Source organism: Rhinoderma darwinii, chromosome 2, assembly GCF_050947455.1.
Source record: "Rhinoderma darwinii isolate aRhiDar2 chromosome 2, aRhiDar2.hap1, whole genome shotgun sequence".
In the NCBI taxonomy this organism is placed as follows: domain Eukaryota; kingdom Metazoa; phylum Chordata; class Amphibia; order Anura; family Rhinodermatidae; genus Rhinoderma; species Rhinoderma darwinii.
In genome coordinates, this window is record NC_134688.1 from 423,116,192 (window position 1) to 423,136,493 (window position 20,302).

The 20,302-nt window shown below is 44.2% G+C and overlaps 1 protein-coding gene across 1 annotated transcript in view; it reads right to left on the bottom strand.

Annotated features, from left to right (window-relative positions):
• SEZ6 (seizure related 6 homolog) overlaps positions 1-20,302 on the bottom strand; it is a 579,683-nt gene that overhangs the window by 274,264 nt on the left and 285,117 nt on the right. The window lies entirely within an intron of this gene.

Genomic DNA, 20,302 nt, shown 5'->3' on the forward strand with positions numbered 1-20,302 from the left:
TCCTGTGCTGCCTAACGGGACAATAAACCTGTTTTCTCCCCTGCTACACAGCCCGGGAGATAAGAGGTAAGAACTGCTGCTGGTGATACAAGACCAGTGGCGTAACTACCACAGTAGCAGCAGTAGCCCGGGGCCCCCCTCATGCCTAGTAGTAGCATCACGAGTCACGACACTAACATTACACTAGGCATCCGGGAGTGGGGGGGCCGGTGACAGCCGCGGGGGGGGGGTCCGGGGGCCCGGTGATATTCACTGTGCACTCCACTGATAGTCCTCCCACACACAGTGAAAGAGGACGTGGTAGGAGGAGCGCTCAGGCAGGGGAGAGGACAGGGGGCGGAGCTAAACGACTGACGCGAGACTTCGGGCGGAGGACAGTACAGTCAGGAGCCAAGGACTGCCGGAGTAAAGTCAGGACTGCCGGAGTACTAGCATCCTATAGGACGGGCGGAGGACGTGCAGACTGCAGAGGACAGGTACATGATGTACATCAAATAAAAAAGTTCATGGGAGAAGGGAAAAGTTTTTAGGTAGAAAAATCTGCCTCATTATTCCTTCCGGAATTTTGAGGCATATTTTGAACACTTCCCGCGTTTTTGTTGCGTTTTTTTGTGACGTTTTTCGGCCGTGGGCAGAAAAACGCAGCAAAAAATGCATTTTCTGCCTGCCATTGTTGTCAATGGGAAGTCGGAGACAGAAACGCCCGAAGAAAGGGCATTAGGTTATGTTTACACGGAGTATTTTGACGAGTTATTTGACGCGGAAACCGCGTCGCAAAACTCGTCAAAAACGGACAGAAAATGCCTCCCATTGATTTCAATGGGAGGCGTCGGCGTCTTTTTCCCGCGAGCAGTAAAACTGCCTCGCGGGAAAAAGAAGTGACATGCCCTATCTTCGGGTGTTTACACCTCTGACCTCCCATTGACTTCAATGGGAGGCAGAGAAAGCGTATTTCGCAGTGTTTTATGCCCGCGTCGGTCAATGGCCGCGGGCCAAAAAAGCCGCAAGAATCGGCGTGCAGGCAGAGGAAAATCTGCCTCAAACTTCCAAACGGAATTTTGAGGCAGATATTCCTCCTGCAAAAAATTCTGTGTGAACATAGCCTAACGCTTCTTTTTCCCGCAGGCGTTTTTTATGGTTTTCAATGGGAGGCACTTTCTGAAGTTTTTTGCCACGGTTTTCGCGTAAAAAAACTCAGTGTGAACTCCCCCTAACACAGTGGAGTAACTACCGCTATAGCAGCCGTAGCTGCTGCTACGGGGCCCGCGGCATGAGGGGGCCCGTGTCGCCCGCCGGCACGGGCCCCCACCATGGCCGGAGGCTCCGCTAGCTGCCGCTATGGCTGCTACAGCGGGACGCCACTGAATAGTACGGCATAAGACATGTATCCCCCTTTGTAGATAGCGCCATACAGCCCCCTCTGTAGATATCTTCAGAGGGGGCTGTATGGCGTTATCTACAGGGGGGACTGTATGGCGCTATCTACAGAGGGGGCTGTATGGCGCTATCTACAGAGGGGGCTGTATGGCGTTATCTACAGGGGGGACTGTATGGCGCTATCTACAGAGGGGGCTGTATGGCGCTATCTACAGAGGGGGCTGTATGGCGTTATCTACAGGGGGGGCTGTAAAAAAGGCACTATCTACTAGGGGGGGGGGGGGTTGTTTTGAAACCCAGGGGAGGGGGGGCCCCAGTCAAAAGTTTGCTATGGGGCCCAGCCTTTCCTAGTTAAGCCCCTGTACAAGACCATGAAGCAGAGCTGGGAGGGTATAGTACCGACATGGGTAACATTGCTCTTTATTAGGAGGATGTGATGTGAGGAGGCTCCGGGCAGCAGCAGCCTGACAGACATCACATAGTGACACAGATATCACGTACTATACTCACTGTGTCAGAGGGCTTCTGCTGCTGCTGCTGCTTGACGCCTCCACTGCATTCAAACCTCCCGCCACCTTCATGACGTCTCCCCTCCACACACGCTGTCACGCCGCTGTGGAGGAGGAGGAGAGGCGGGCTCTATGTGAAAAGCAGGTCCTTATGATTTTACTTTGATGCAAAGAATGGGCCCCGGCTCCGTGATGGGACCTGGTTCCTTTCACCAAAGTGAAATCATAAGGGCCCGTGCGCAAATGAAATCCAGCAGTGGAGCACGGGCCCCCATTTTTTCACATTTATGACCGAGCCCCTGACGGCAGTACCGCCAGTACTGCCCTGATGGCGGCCATGCCTGGCATACTCTGTTATAGGAAGTCAGAGGTAGCAGCAGGAGTATAGCAAGGGTCCTCGGTGCCGGGGGGGAAGAGTCAACAAGCTACTCTGCCGGGTAAAGGAAAGCTAGCTAGCTATGGGTATCAAATTAGGTGGCAGTGCAGGACTATTAGATTAAATGAAGTAAAATGGAACAGTGACTGGTTATGTGGACAAGCACTGGCGTAGCTATAGGGGTCGCAGCGGTCGCAATTGCGACCGGGCCCCGAAGCCAAGGGGGCCCACGGCCCCCCGCACCACATCAATAAAAAGTTACTATAGTAACTCGGGCCGCGGGCCCCTGTTACTATAGTAACATACTTTACTTACCTTCCTGGTTCCGGATCGCAGCGGAGGTCCTGACGTCAAGCGCTGTGCGCAGCGCATGACGTCACAGCGCTATGCGCCGCGCACAGCATCGAGACGACAGAACTCCCGCCGCGGCCGAAGAGGAAGGTAAGGTTAGCCCTGACTGGCGGGGTCCGACTCCCGGGACCCGCCAATCAGCTGTTTTGAAGGGGCCGCAGCACTCGTACGAGAGCTGCTCCCCTTCATTCCGGTCACTTCATTCCAGTCACACTGTGAATCCGTGTCGGCGATTCACAGTGTGGGTGAGTAGTGAAATGAAGGGGAAGCAGCTCTCGTACGAGTGCTGCGGCCCCTTCAAAACAGCTGATTTGCGGGTCCCGAGAGACACATCATCTATTGATGGCCTATCCTGAGGATAGGCCATCAATGTTTAGAGACTGTACAACCCCTAAGCCTACGATGTAGCAGGCTTAGGGGGCCCATGAGACAGGATCACGGATTGTGTGATCCTGTCTGCTGGGCCCTGTATCTAAGCCAATCACATAGTAGGCTTAGATACATGGCCCATGCGTGATCCTGTCTGCTGGGCCCTGTATCTAAGCCAATCACATGGTAGGCTTAGATACATGGCCCATGCGTGATCCTGTCTGCTGGGCCCTGTATCTAAGCCAATCACATGGTAGGCTTAGATACATGGCCCATGTGTGATCCTGTCTGATGGGCCCTGTATATAAGCCTACCACACTGTAGGTTTAGATACAGGGCCCCAGCACACAGTAATCTTATACTGTATAAGATTACTGTCTGCTGGACCCTGTATCTAAGCCTACGTTGTGGTAGGCTTAGATACAGGGTCCCACAGACAGTATCACACATGGGCCCTGTATCTAAGCCTAACACACGTGTTACTAATAATTTTTTGTGTGTTTTCTTACAGGTTCGGTCGTTGGACTACGGCGGATTCCAGGACAACTTCGATGACAGCTTTTTTTTTATTATCAATAAAATAGTTAATGAGGGTTGTGTGGGGGTTTCTTTTATTTCAATAAAATATTTTTTCTATGTCTTTGTGTTTTTTTTTAAACTATATTACTACCGCCTTAGTAATGGCCGCCGGCTGATTGACAGTATCCATTGCTAAGGCGGGGCTTAGTGTTAGCCGATGCAGAGGCTAACACTAACCCCCATTATTACCCCGGTACCCACCGCCACCAGGGGTGCTGGGAAGAGCCGGGTACGATCCAGTACCTGACCATCTGTAGTGATGGTCGGCCACTGGGGTGGCCGCAGGCTGGTATTATCAGGAGGGGAAAGGCCAAAAACAGTGGCCCTTCCTACCCTGGTGATGCTAGGCTGCTGCTGCTTTATTGTGTCTGGCTGGTTATGAAAAATGGGGGGGACCCCACGTCATTTAAAAAAAAAATAATAATAATTGGAAAGAACGATGTGGGGTCCCCCCCAATTTTCATAACCAGCCAGATACAACACAGCAGCAGCAGGCAGCATTACAAGGGTGGGAAGGGCCACTGTTTTTCACCTTCCCCAGCCTAATACTACCAGCCTGCGGCCACCCCGGTGCCTGCCCGTCACTACAGATGGTCGGGTACTGGTTCGTACCCGGCTCTTCCCAGTACTCCTGGTGGCGGTGGGTACCGGGGTAATAATGGGGGTTAGTGTAGCCTCTGCACCGGCTAACATTAAGCCTCGCCTTAGTAATGGAGGTTGTCAATCAGCCAGCGGCCATTACTAAGGCGGTGATAATAAAGTTTAAAAAGATACAAGCACATAGAAAAAATATTTTATTGAAATAAAAAAACACAACCCTCATTAACCATTTTATTGAGAATAAAAAAAAAGTCGTCATTGAAGTCCTCGAATCCGAAGTCCAACAACCGAACCTGTAAAAAAAACACAAACACAAAAATAATCAGTAACATAAAGAAGCAAAATTATTATTCTTACCTATCCTGGGTCCAGCGCTGGAGCCGCAATGTCAGCGAGCTTGGCCCTGTATCTAATCCAATCATGTGTGATACTGTCTGCTGAGCTGTGTATCTAATCCAATCATGTGTGATACTGTCTGCTGAGCTGTGTATCTAATCCTATCATGAGTGATACTGTCTGCTGGGCCCTGTATCTAATTGTATCTTGTGTGATACTGTCTGCTGGGCCCTGCTGAGCCACTGTATCTAATCCTATCATGTGTGATACTGCCTTCTGAGCCACTGTATCTAATCCTATCATGTGTGGTACTGTCTGCTGAGCCACTGTATCTAATCCTATCATGTGTGGTACTGTCTGCTGAGCCACTGTATCGAATCCTATCATGTGTGATACTGTCTGCTGGGCCACTGTATCTAATCCTATCATGTGTGATACTGCCTTCTGAGCCACTGTATCTAATCCTATCATGTGTGATACTGTCTGCTGAGCCAATGTATCTAATCCTATCCATAGTTTATAGGGTCGTAGTGCTATAGATATGCTATGCTGTCTCCTATACACACATTTTTTTTTGGGCGGACACATATGTATTGGGGCTATTTCCCTGACATTTTAAGCCCTGAGGGTATGTTCACACGGCAGCGTCCGTTACGGCTGAAATTACGGTGCTGTTTTCAGGAGAAAACAGCACCGTAATTTCAGCCGTAATGGCATGTGCAGGCGTCTTTCGCTGCGTCCATTACGGACGTAATTGGAGCTGTTTTTCTATGGAGTCCATGGAAAACGGCTCCATTTACGTCTGAAGAAGTGACAGGCACTTTTTTGACGCGGGCGTCTTTTTTACGCGCCGCCTTTTGACAGCGGCGCGTAAAAAAAAATGACCGTCGGCACAGAACATCGTAAGACCCATTCAAATGAATGGGCAGATGTTTGCCAACGCTTTTGAGACGCATTTTCGGACGTAATTCAATGCTAAAACGCCCGAATTACGTCCGTATATAGGGTGTGTGAACCCAGCCTTAGTGACGCCCCGGCTGCTAGTGCTGCATTGTTGGGTCACTCAGGAGACCCAGCGATGCAGCTGAAAGCTGCGGACCATCGGCCATGAGAAGTTTGCGTGGGGGGGCAGTAAGAATTTTTGCATCGGGGCCCATGAGCCTTTAGCTACGCCCCTGTGGACAAGTATGTTGTGTGTCAACTTCAGATATGTGCGTTCCAGCTCATTATATCATCTGTAATATTCACTGTGTGCTCCAGGCTGTTTATTGTGGGTTCTTTTTTGTTTTCTTCATCTATACACTAGGGAATGTACTGTAACTACTGTATACAAAATCTTGCTGTCTTCCTAAAAGTCTTCTTTATAGATGTCACCTACAGAAGAGTGCACATGTCCACAGTTGGCTGATATCACAACACCATTCATCTTGTTTTTCATTTTTTAATTGCCTGTGTGATCATTTCAAATGGGAAAAGTTTCTTCTACATGAACAACTTCATTCTAGCTTCTGGCCCTCATGAAACGTGCGTCATATTCAAACAACTTACATCCCACTATGGAGTTCAGTGCTGGAATGACAGTGCCACATTGTAGCTCCATCCAGCATGTGCAGAAGCAGCCAGTCGTCTCAGGATGCAATTAAATAGATCAGAGTGAATCAAGAAACATCACTCATGTCATCAGTAACTAGCTGTAGCTCCTTTCCTGCACATCATAAGGAGCACTCAGGAACCAGGCAACCATAAAGTACGAGTAAATAATCTGCTAACATCTTGACTTTTTGCATATTTTAAGGCTTCTCAGCAGGTGCTCGGTGTCAAGAGAATGGGATAGTGTCAGGCAGACTTCTGGATGGGCTTTAGAGCTGAAGATAATCTATCTACTTATATTTGCGCTTATGGACAGTATTAATGCTCACATAATGCTGAGAGTCCTACGAGGGTTTGATTTCTTGCTTCTTGAAGAAAATTCCAAAGAAAAAAGAGTTTAATAAAATTATTCGTTGCATGATTCCGATCTCTTTTGTCTGTAGCCTCCACATTTTTTCATTCTTCTCCATTTGCTTTGTCTGCTCTCCCGTCCACTCATACATGCTGAATATCCTTTTCTCCATTATCCTCCTTACACCCACTCAGCTTTCTTTGTCTCTATTTTCTTATTTTTGCTCTCTATCTTTTCTTTACACTCTGCTCTCTCACTTAATTTTGTACCTCTCTTCCCCATGCGTTCTCCATTCTCCCTTCTCCCCTCCCGACCCACCCCTGCAGCTGTCTCAGGCTGTCAGGATATGTTCTGTGCATCCTCATCTTCAGAGATGTTCCTTCTCACCTCAACCGAGGTGCCATGAATACCGAATGAAGCCTCCTCGTTTCTCTCGCTGCCTGCCCCGAGGGAAAATGCTGCCTGTCTCTCTTTCCTTCATTCAATTCAAGTTCCCATTATGTTGTACATGGAACTGGTGGAGGCTGAAACCTTTTTTTTTTTTATTCTTAAGATGTTAAATTCTTAAAGCTTCATGCAAAGGAACATCTTTGACTGTTGCGATTGTAGGAGCTACCATGAGTCGCGAAACGGTGACGTGTGACAGAACAGATTATATCACAAAATACCATTTACTAGAAACATCTATAGGGGTCTATAAGAACTTGAACGGAAATTTTAAAGCTGTAGTAACACTTGTTCAGACAATAGGAATTCTTAAAGAGTAGACTTATTATAGCTTGTCTATAATATATTGTTTTTTTTACGTTATAATTCTCTATATCTTCAGGGTTTCGCATAACTGCTGGGAAGTAAAAACAAATTTTCCATGGCTTTCTAGTCAATTCAGCAGCAGACTGCAAACTGTTTTATGCCAGCCTGCAGTCTGCAGACTGATTTTGGGACACCAGAACTTTTTTAAGCAGTTCATTAAAACGTAAAACCAGTGATTTGCCTTAAAAACATCTTAGGGCTCGTCCACATGCTGCGGAATTGATGTGGTTTTTTTTCTAGCCGGATTTTGGCAAGAAAAAAATGTAGCAGAATACAGTAGCAGCATGTGGATGAGATTTAACAAATCTCATCCACATGCTGCGGAAAATTTCCGAGCCGAAATTGACCTGCAGTGCGTATTTTTTTGTCCGCAGCATGTAAATTCCTGCTACGGAAAGTGTCCAGAATTGCTGCGTTTTTTAGAGGAGATATCTCTAGTTCCTATCATTGGGAAAAACCCAGCAATTTACGCACCATTTTCTGCAGCGGAAAGCCTTTGACTTTCAATGGAATTGCTGCAGACATTTTTTGCAACAATTCCATTGTGTGTGGACAAGCCCTTAGAATATGCACCTCAGTCTGTGAATTTAAGTTTTCAATCTAGAATTAAAATATAAGTTCCCTATGCTGTTGGGTAGCTTCATTCACTTGCAGGCTGCATTTCAATGCCAGGCACAGTAAGCAGAGATTAAAGGGCTATGTACACCTTCCCCCCCCCCCCATAAACTTCTGCATTGGTGTGATTGGAGCTACTTCCTAAATACGTTTTATTAAAAATAGTTTTTACTTTTTGGGTATGTGCACACACAAAATAAAAAACGTCTGAAAATACGGAGCTGTTTTCAAGGGAAAACAGCTCCTGATTTTCAGAAGTTTTTTAAGCCACTCGTGATTTTTGCAGTGTTTTTTTATGGCCGTTTTTGGAGCTGTTTTTCTATAGAGTCAATGAAAAACGGCTCCAAAAACATGCCAAGAAATGACATGCACTTCATTTTTGCGGGTGAGTTTTTACGTGCCGTTTTTGAAAAACGGCCGTGTAAAAAATGTCCCGTCGGAACAGAACACCGTATTTCCCATTTAAATCAATGGGCAGATGTTTGTAGGCGTTCTGCTTCCGATTTTTCAGCCGGGACATTTATGGCCTGAAAAACAGCTGAAAACACTACGTGTGCACATGCCCTTTGAGATACAGCTGCTTTGTATCCTGTATACACAGTAGCTGTATCTAGCGCTGAAACCTGTATCGGTCCAATCCGCGGGACTGACTGGTTCATTGAACGCGGGTTCTGCGTGTCTCTGACATGCAGGATCGAGCTGTTAATGATCACATCTAAGTTTATAACTTAGATGTGATCGATTACAGGTGGATCCTGCGTGTCAGAGAAACGCAGGACCTGCTGTCACTGAACCCAACAGACCTGCGGACCTGACGGATTCAGGTCTTAGCAAACGATAAAGCTTCTCTGTATACAGAGTACAAAGCAGCTGTATCTCGAAAAGTTAAAATAATTTTTAATAAAATGAATTTAGGAATTTGCACCAATCACACTGATGCCCAATTTTATTTTAAAAAAATAAAATAAAATAATGTCAAAGGTGTACATAGCCTTTAAATTTGTAAAGCCCTTTACTTCCTCCCTACTCCGAGAAAAAAGAGAGACATGCTAGCAAGCAGTCGGTCTCTGCAAAGTCAGAGGGGAGAGGTGAAAAGTGTAATATGAGCTTGCAGACTTGTAAACAGAGTGACTGTGACCGGACTGCAGCTCTACAGAATCTGTAACATGACAGACAATGATTTTAATAAGTACTTTTTAGGTGAATTAGGAAGGATGAGAGGTCTACAGCACAAATGGCTGAGCTTTATGAGGACTGTAAAGTTATTACTTGTCACTGGAGGTAGGCTTTATTATATTCTATTGGTATATTAAAATACAAACCCATGCTTTAAAGTGGTGCTGCACCTTGATGTTAATTTACATATTATTTGACTGGATTTTCAGAAATTTTCTCAAATCTGTATTTCACTAGAATCACTTACTTTAATAAAAAAAAAAAAAAAAAAAGAGGGATTTGTTTATCTACCATGCCAATGATATGTAGATATTTGTTTGGACCTGAATATTTCCCATTGGTCCATCATGGGTTAACGGAGCTTGGCTTTATATAGCAGCCTGTACTCTGACAATGTAGTAACCCGGGTAGTTGTTTACTATGCATTTCATGACCTCCTCTAAGCTCATTCCATTCACAGAAAACAGGCTGCCATAAACAGTCCCTGTATTCTGGTGACGAAATCTAGAGGAATTTTGATTAGGAGCTTAAAAAGAGGCTCTGTCACCAGATTCTCAAATCCCTATCGCCTACTGCATGTGATCGGCGCTGCAATGTAGATAACAGTAAAGTTTATTTTATTTTTTTTAAAACGTTCATTTTTGGCCAAGTTATGAGCTATTTTATATATATATATGCAAATTAGGTTTTAAATGGACAACTGGGCGTGTTTTTTTTCGTATGTCCAACTGGGCGTGTATTGTGTTTTTAACTGGGCGTGTTTACTTGTTTTACTAACTGGCCGTTGTGAATAGAAGTGTATGATGCTGACGAATCAGTGACCAATCAGCATCATGCACTCCTCTCCATTCATTTACACAGCACATAGTGTTCTTACTAGAACGATGTGCAGCCACATACACAAGTGTCCTGATAATGAATACACATGACCTCCAGCCTGGACGTCATGTGTATTCAGAATCCTGACACTTCTGAATCTTTTCTGTGAGATTTCCAGCAAGGGAAACAAAATCTCGCTTACCTCGTAATCTCGCGAGATTACGCGTGGCTTGCTGGAATCTCACAGAAAAGATTCAGAAGTGTCAGGATTCTGAATGCACATGACGTCCAGGCTGGAGGTCATGTGTATTCATTATCAGGACACTTGTGTATGTGGCTGCACATCGTTCTAGTAAGAACGTGATGCTGCTGTGTAAATGAATGGAGAGGAGTGCATGATGCTGATTGGTCACTGATTCGTCAGCATCATACACTTCTATTCACAACGCCCAGTTAGTAAAACAAGTTAACACGCCCAGTTAAAAACACAATACACGCCCAGTTGGACATACGAAAAAAAACACGCCCAGTTGTCCATTTCAAAGCTCATTTGCATATATATATAAAATAGCTCATAACTTGGCCAAAAATGTACGTTTTTAAAAAAAATAAACGTTACTGTTCTCTACATTGCAGCGCCGATCACATGCAATAGGAGATAGGGATTTGAGAATCTGGTGACAGAGCCTCTTTAGCTTTAAAATGCTATTTAGAAGACTTTTTCTTCTGTAAAAGAAGATAACTTGGATATACTGCAATGACAGCTAAAAACAAGTAAGAATTATATTTTTTTTATTCTCTGCTGGAATGCTTAAAATCCTGTTTTTCAGATGAGTAATAGATTACTTGGTCATCCGATGTATTTATTTACTTCAGTAAAATATACAGCTCTGCTGAAAGTGTTTCTGAAACAGACACAATCTCTTTATTCCCCCAAATCACTACATAAATCAACAGAAATATATTTACCAGAAATCATTCAGTCTGGCACAGCGGCTGGTAGGACAGTCAAAACTTTTAATGAAGATTTCTGCACATGGTACGTGGCATACATGAGTACTCGGGAGCCTGACATATTGACCTTGGTATTGTAAACCGTGCCAGTCACTAAATACTATACCAGATAAAAGAGGAGGGTGGATGGAAAAAAACATCATTTGAAAGCTACTTGAAAAATGTCCGGAAAACTCTTTCCAAAAAGTTGAATCTTAGTATGTATAAGGCTGGAATTACACATGCAGTTTTTGATGCAGTTTTTTGAGCCAAACATGAGTGGATACAAAAGAGAGGACACATATCAGTCTCCTTTAGGCTGGGTTCACACGTGGCGGAATTTCAATTGAATTCCGCTGCGGACACTCCGCAGCGTTAATCCGCAGCGGAGCCGTTTCTCCATTGACTTCCACTTCTATTTAGAAGTGTTCGTTTAGACGATGCGTAAAATTCCGCTGCGGAGCATAGGCTGCGGTGCGGAATTTGGTGTCCGCAGCATGCAAGGGATGTTGCGGAGTTGTGGCGGACTGGTTGCGGACTCATGGCGGAATTTCTCCATTGACTTCAATGGAGATTCTAAGTTCCGCAATGAAGTCCGCAGCTGTCATGCACATGTTATGTGTGCTGCGGATGCGTCTGGCTTTTTTGACATGACATTTCTTCATTCTGGCTGGACTTATGTATTTCTAGGTCTATAGCCAGACTGAGGAAGTCAATGGGGCTCCAGTAATTACGGGAGCGTTGCTAGGAGACGTCAGTAAATAGTCACTGTCCAGGGTGCTGAAAGAGTTAAAGAGGCTCTGTCACCAGATTTTGCAACCCCTATCTGCTATTGCAGCAGATAGGCGCTGCAATGTAGATTACAGTAACGTTTTTATTTTTAAAAAACGAGCATTTTTGGCCAAGTTATGACCATTTTTGTAATTATGCAAATGAGGCTTGCAAAAGTCCAAGTGGGTGTGTTTAAAAGTAAAAGTCCAAGTGGGTGTGTATTAGGTGCGTACATCGGGGCGTTTTTAATACTTTTACTAGCTGGGCGCTGTGAAGAGAAGTAACATCCTCTTCTCTTCAGAACGCCCAGCTTCTGACAGTGCAGATCTGTGACGTCACTCACAGGTCCTGCATCGTGACGGCCACATCGGCAGCAGAGGCTACAGTTGATTCTGCAGCAGCATCAGCGTTTGCAGGTAAGATCGACTTACCTGCAAACGCTGATGCTGCTGCAGAATCAACTGTAGCCTCTGGTGCCGATGTGGCCGTCACGATGCAGGACCTGTGAGTGACGTCACAGATCTGCACTGTCACAAGCTGGGCGTTCTGAAGAGAAGAGGATGTTACTTCTCATCAGAGCGCCCAGCTAGTGAAAGTATTAAAAACGCCCCGATGTACGCACATAATACACACCCACTTGGACTTTTACTTTTAAACACACCCACTTGGACTTTTGCAAGCCTCATTTGCATAACTACAAAAATGGTCATAACTTGGCCAAAAATGCTCGTTTTTTTAAAATAAAAACGTTACTGTAATCTACATTGCAGCGCCGATCTGCTGCAATAGCAGATAGGGGCTGCAAAATCTGGTGACAGAGCCTCTTTAAGCGAACGGCAGTAACTGTTTCTGCACCCTGGACAGTGACTACCGATCCCAATATACAGCAACCTGTCAAAAAATAGAAGTTCATACTTACCGAGAACTCCCTGCTTCTGTCTCCAGTCCGGCTTCCCAGGATGACATTTCAGTCTAAGTGACGGCTGCAGCCAATCATAGGCTGCAGCGGTCACATGGACTGCCGCGTCATCCAGGGAGGTCGGGCTGGATGCCGAAAGAGGGACGCGTCACCAAGACAACGGCCGGTAAGTATGAAATTAGTTTACTTTCACTAGGGAAAGTGCTGTCCCTTCTCTCTATCCTGCACTGATAGAGAGAAGGGAAGCACTTTTCCCGCAGTCCGCAGCAGCTAGTCCGCATCAATTTACTGCACATTTTGGGCAGATCCGCCTTAGAATCTGCAACGCAGATTCTGTGCGGCATTGATGCGGACAGTTGCGGCGGAAATCCGCCACGTGTGGCCATGCCCTTATACTTTACCATTCAGGATTATTGCTGGGACTTTTAAATTCCCAGAGTCCCTGGTAAAGAGGTTGATTCTGACAATACACTATAATTACTATTAGATTATCTTTATAATCATCATGTATATGGTATAGGTAAAATTAAATAGCATAATGTAGTTCCTATTGTATAGCAAGTAAAGGTATGTTCACGTGGCAATAACATAAGGTGTTGTAAACATACCCTTATGAAGTATTTGTGATTTTTTTTTTTATAAAAATGCCTTTTTACCTATGTAAGAATTGTATATACAATACCAGACACATTTAGAATAAATGTCATCAAAACTATGCAAAAACATAAATGGAAGTATACGGTGACCATCTTATATTTTGGATTCTTCAAAGTAGCCATCCTTTGCCATCATAGTAGCTTCACATACTTTTAGCTTTCTTTTAACCAAGCTCATGGGGTAGATTAAAGAAGTTCAAACCATCCTTAGTTTAAGTCAGGTGACTGAAGGCTAGATCATTTGATGCAGTACTCCATCCATTTCCTTCTTCGTCCAATAGTTCTGGGGCTCAGGCCAAACGTATGACAAAATAGCATCCTTTTGTTATGTGTTTATACATCAGTATATTCCTTTTTTCAACTGTATTGGGAAAAAAAGGGTATTTAGGGTGCTACTGGTGTTCGTTCTCATAAGAAGGATGGATTAGTAGATCATAAGACTAGTAACAGTCCTCCCGCTCTACATCAGCACTGATCATTTCTGTTGTTAGGATTAAAGTATTTTCTAATTCCACCCTCAGGGCAGATACTTATTTTCCCCAATTTATTCTACACCATCACAAATATTCAGAAATAAAGTGTTTATTCTGTGTTTGCTGTGTTACGGAATTGTAGGACCTGTCTCCAAGCCCAACTCAATTGTTCTTCTTTCCACAAAGATATACTGTCAAGAATGATATGGAAAACTAGCAGAAAGAGAGCGAGAGAAAGAGAGCGAGAGAGAAAGGTGCTTTGTTGATTAGAACAACACATGACAGCTCGCCCACATCCTTCCTCATGCCTGACTGTCTCTCATTATACATCAAACAAGTTCTCGGGCTGCCAACTGTAGCCCCGGATACAAAGCACTTATGTGTCTATCAAGACAATATTGTCACCAATCATTAGCACCTTGTAAGATCATACAAGGCCACAAACGTTGGATTCTTCTTCCATGAAGAGCTGTAAGTTAATAGGCAAGGCTTGCAATGCATACTTGTACTCAGAATGAAACAATATCACCCTGGCCTTATATGTTTAAGTCTCGAATGCTATTTCTGTGGAGGTCAAATATTATTTCACTGATTGCTTGGCAGAACATAGCTCTGGGCCAAGTCACTTATTCTTACTGCACCTTCTGGGATTTGGCTTTACTTGGAAACATCTGGTGTATATCATCTCTTTCTACCTCGTCATTACATATAAAACATCTTAAGTAGAAATACAGTTGACCTATAGCAGTAGGTTGCAATAACAATAGTGTTTTATGGTAATGTGTTCTGAGCCTGAAGGGTAGCTCTCCAGATGGACATAATAGGGAGTAAATGTTATGTGTACACTGTAGCCATCGACTAGAATCTTAAATGACAACATTAGAAGAATCTAGTTTATAGAGGCTGAAAAATGACTATGGCTTGATAAATGAGTCACACAGCTTAGAAATCCAGCAGCGGGCCAGGATGACTATCTCCTGCATCTACTCCGCTGCTCTCAACTCCACTAGGTGCTCCCCTCTATTCACAAAGTAGAATTACCTTTACAATATATTAAATATCTTGGGTCTAATCAAGAATTTCTGCACTTGGAATAGATGTATCATGGCAAGTGAAATGAAGTCTCATTTTTGCACTTCCTTCAAGGAATATCTATCTACCCATAACTTTTTGTACACATCATGTTCATGTAATTAACAAAGAACAACAAGTTCAGGTTTAGTAAAGATCGCATACTAAAAAGGAAGGAGGCCCCACAGCAAGAATCAAATTTGGCACCTAATTATAGTGCCACGTTTTGCCACCCAGAAAAGAAGCGCATGGTGTTTGTTTACTTGTTTGTTTCTCCCTCCACACTCTTTCCATTCATGGTGTTTGTTTGTTGTTTGTTTCTCCCTCCGCACTCTTTCCATGACCTTTGGGACAATTTCCTTGCTTGCTAACAATGCAGTTGTTTTGTAGAGGGGAGTAACCAGGGCCAGGCACCCTCTCACCAAAAGTCCCATAGCAGCTGCAAGGTCTTCCTCTATGGTCTGCCCTACACCATAGGAGCTGCTTTGGTGGCCTCTCTCTATGAGGCCCTGCCCTTAATTCACATTAGATCAGGTTAGATACTGAGCAGAACTCATTTTTCAAGATTTGTTTACCTGTCTGAGAAGTAGCAGCAACCACTGGTCAGCACAGAAAAAACAAACAGCTAATTGAGTTGATCACTATGTTAGCCAGCAGCTTCTTATGTTAGTACTGTTAGTTTTCTTAAAGTTCTAGTAACTTTTTTTTTAAATTCCTTTGAATTTTGAATGGGTTCTTAATGTGTAGGTAAAGAAAGCATATTAAACACAGCACTTTTTTTTCTTATGATTTAACCAATTAATGACCAGCCTATTTTAAAACTTAATGACCAAGCTATTTTTTACGTTTTTCCAAGAGCTATAACTTTTTTATTTTTGCGTCGACATAGCTGTTTTTTTGCGGTTCAAGTTGTATTTTTTAATAGCACCATTTTGGGGTACATATCATTTATTGATTAACTTTTATTAACTTTTTTGGGGGGGAATTGAAAAAAAACCTGAAATTTCACCAATCTTTTTTGCGTCCTAAATCTACGCCATTTACCGTGTGGTATAAATAACCCAATAACTTTATTCAGCGGGTTGTTAAGATTGCAACGATACCAAATTTGTATAGATTTTGTATTTTTTACTACTTTTACACAGTAAAAACCTTTTTAAAATTATTTGTTTTTTTGTCTCCATATTTGAAGAGCCATAACTTATTTATTGTTCTGCCGATGCAGTTGTATGAGGGCTTTTGTATTGCGGGACGACTTGTAGTTTTTATCGGTACCATTTTGGAGTAGATGCGACTTTTTGATCACTTTTTATCACATTTTTAATGCAGGATTCACAGAAAACAGCAATTTTTGCATTGTTTTTTATTTTATTTTTTTACGGCGTTCACCGTGCGGGTTAAATAATGTAATAGCTTTATACTTTTTTTGTTTCTTTTTTACTAGGCCCACCAGGGAACTTTAATATGCGATCATCCGATCGCTTTAATAATACACTGCAATACTTTTGTATTGCAGTGTATTACTGCCTGTCCGTGTAAAACGGACAGGCATCTGCTAGGTCATGACTCTGGCATAGCATAGCAGGCATTCACTACAGGCAGACCTGGGGGCCTTTATTAGGCCCCCGGCTGCCATAGAAGACACAGACACTCGGCGATCTTATCGCTGGGTGTCGGTGGGAAATAGAGGGAGCTCCCTCCCTCTTTCCAAAACAACTCAGATGCGGCCCTCGCTATTGAGCGCCGCATCTGAGGGGTTAAACGGTGAGATCGATACCTATATCGATCTCACCCGTTCGAGCAGGGATGCCCCCAGCTCTCGGCTACTTCTGGTAGCTGAGAGCAGGGAGATTTGACAGCTCCCTGCTCTGTTTATTTATTCTGATGCAGCACCGTGAAAAGGCGTATGCATCAGAATAAAGCCCATTAGTGGCCACCGTGAAAAGGCCTTATTGGCGGTCACTAACGGGTTAAATAGGACCTGTCACTTTAACTGACATGTCTATTTTAGTAAATTGTTTTATTCCCCATGAAGTAACAAAATCTTTTCTTAGAACTTGTTTCGTTCCTTTGTTATCCCTTGTTTCCTAGCAATTTATGAATAAATTGACCACTGGGTGTTACCAGTTGGGGGGGGGGGGGAGCAGTGTTACTACACAGACTGACAATGTCCAAGTAGTGCTGACAGAGCAAGACAGTGTAAGGACACACCACTTTGACAAATTGAACAGTAGCATCCATTTATCAATTTATTCATACATTTTTAAGAGATAATAGACGAATGGCACAAAACAAATTTCTAAGAAAATATGTTCCAGAATTGTTATTTAATGGGAATACAATTATTTACTAAAACAGACATGTCAGGAAACCTGACAGGTTCTCTTTAAAAGGTTAGGCATGGTCCCTAAGATCGATACCACATTAAAACAGTTATTAAATGACAAAGTTTGAACATCCTGCTTGCACTCTTAAAGGGTGTCTCAACTGGTCAACATTCCATAAATTATATTCAGCGTCGGACTAGCCTTTATCCGGCAGCTGAGCAGAGAGACATTGTCTCCCTGCCCCACTGCTTACACTTGTAGGCAGGGCCGCCCGGCTCATAATATTTAGCACCGGGGGGGGGGGGGGGGCCCTGGTGCTAGCGACTGCCACATTCAATTGTATCTGCATCCTCAGGACGTAGATACAATTAAATACAATAGGCTGCAGGCTACATTAGGCCTGCAGTCTATAAGGCGCTGGTAAGAATCCCTGCGCAGGCCGGCGTGATGTCACTGCATTACGCTGGCCTATACAAGGGTCCCGTCTTGGTGTCCCGAGGCTGTGGGGCAGCTCCGTCCATCGCAAGAACAGGGCTAGGTAAGTAAAAAAAACATCTGTTTGCGGGGCTGTGTGGCACTATGTACAAGGGGGGGGGGGTCTGTGTGGCACTATGTACAAGTGGGTGTCTGTGGCACTATGTACAAGGGGTGTCTTTATGGCACTGTCTACAGTGGGGGCTGTGTGGTACTGTCTACAATAGGGACTGTGTAGCACTGCCTACAGTGGAGGGCTGTGTGGCACTGTCTACAGTGGGGGCTGTGTGGCATTATCTACAGTGGCGGGCTGTGTGGCACTGTCTACAGTGGGGAGCTGTGTAGCACTACCTACAGTGTGGGGGACAGTGTGGCACGATATACAAGAGGAGGGCTGTGTGTGGCACTATCTACAAGAGGGGGGGGGGCTGTGTGGTACTATTATTGTGTGTGGCACCACCGAGGGGACATTATTTCCATCTGGGGCACTATAAATGGTGAGGTTTTTTTGTAGAGGGTGGGGAGGTGCTAGAAAAGCAAGAAGCCAAAGATGTTTGTGATGCAAATTCTGCAGAGTCAGGAGAAGGCGTGAAGGCAACTGTGCCGGATAAAGAAGAAAAGGAAAAGTAAGCGAATCCAATCTGAGAAGACGTCACCCGTGAGTTACTGGATTTCACTCTATTGTATTAAAGAAGTTTTCCATCTTAAACATTTATGGCATATCCACATGAAATGCCAAAAATGTCTTATAGATGCGGGTCCCAGCTCTGGGACCTGCACCTATATCAAGAATTGACCGCAGGATCCAGGTGGAGACTAGTAGAGGGAGGATCGCGCGTGCGCACAGTTCTCGATATTTAGTTGTATGGTTGTTATGGAAACAGCCGAGCAGCTCTTGCTCGGCTGTTTCCATAACTCCCATTGAACAGAATGGAGAGAGCTGCGTGCACGCGTGACCCTCTCTCCACGTGTCTCCGCCTGGATTCTGCAGCCAGTTCTAGATATAGGTGCGGGTCCCAGAGCTGAGAACTGCTTCTATCAGATATTTATTGAATTTCCTGTGGATACGCCATAAATGTCTAAGATGGGAAAACTCCTTTAAGTTATATGGTCTGCAGAGCGCTTGTGTAGGACTGGTGTCTACCACTATATGGTCACTATGTTGTGGTAATATTGGTCTTTGGTTTACTACACACGTTTTACTACACAGTTAAGAGTGGTTGCATTAATTCTATATAGCTGACAGGTGGGCCACAAGAATTATTTCCTCTGGTGGGTCCAAGGTACTTCAGTCCGACACTGACCATGTTGAGTCATATGAATGTCGTGAGGTGTCATCTCTATTAGCTAAATTGGATAGGCACTGGAATGAGCAGCTGCCATTCTGGCGGTTCCAGCACGACCATTTATAACAAAATCGCCAATTCAGTAAAGTGGCCACAGCAGTGAAAATTTCTCCCAGAGATATCACTTGGTTTTGAGAGAGGGTGTGCCATTGGGACAACTATTTTAACCCCTTCCCGACATTTGTCGTAAGTATACGTCATGCTTCCCGCAAAATGTCGTATTCATACGACAAATGCTTGGCACCGGCTCAGAGTTGGTGCCATCATCCCAGGATGTCAGCTGTATCTTACAGCTGACATCCTGCTGTAACAGCGAGGACCAAAGTTAGCTTCAATCTCCGTCATTAACCTCTTAAATGCAGCAGTCAAACGTTATCACTGCATTTAAGGTGTTTGCAGCTCATCGACACCCCAACAATGAAATCGCCGGGGTGTCGGTGGCTGCAATGGCATCCGGAGGCCTAATACTGGCCTCCCGGTGTGCCTAGCATGAAAAACTTCCAGCTCGCGCCCGGAGGCGGGGCCTGAAAGGCTTCCGTAGCCACCGGCAAGATGGCGCCGGCTTAGGAGATGAGCCAGCGTCATCAACGGTGGATATCAGCTGTATGTTACAGCTGACATCCATCTGTAATGACAGGAACTGGAGCTAGCTCCGATCCCTGCCATTAACCCCTCAGATGCAGCGAATGCATGCGATCGCTGCATCCTTGTGGTTGCTAGCAGATCGGCAGCTGTGCCCTGCAATCGCACGACTGCCGACTGCTATTATGACAACAAGAGACCTAACAATGGCCTCCTGTCTGCCATTACGGAAACCAATTAGGCCCCGCCCGGAGGCGAAGCCTTATCGGCTTGCTGTCAGTGAATGACTGACAGATCTAATACATTGCACTACGTAGGTAGCGCAATGTATTAGAAAAAAAAATCTGACAGTTGGACCTTCAAGTCCCCTTGTGGGACTAAAGTAAAGTGTAAAAAAAAGTGAAAAGAAAGCGAAAAAAAAGTTGTAAAAAATATAATAAAAGTAATAAAATAAAACACAATCGCCCTTTTTCCCTTATCAAGTCCTTTATTATTGAAAAAAAAAAATAAACCATACATATATGGTATCACCCCGACTGTAACGGCCTAAGCTTAAAAATATAATGTTATTTATTCCACGCGGTGAACGGCGTAAAAAAAAACCTTAAAAAATAATGCCAGAATTTCTGTTTTTTGGTCACTTTGCCCTACAAAAATTTTAATAAAAAGTGATCAAAAAGTCGCATGTATCCAAAAATGGTGCCTATAAAAACTATTACACAAGAAAAGGTTGCCTGCAAGCAACCAAGCCCAATTTCCCAACTACCAAAAATATAGTAAAATAAATAACCTTTATTCAGCTACGTATAGCTAGACAGACCACAAACA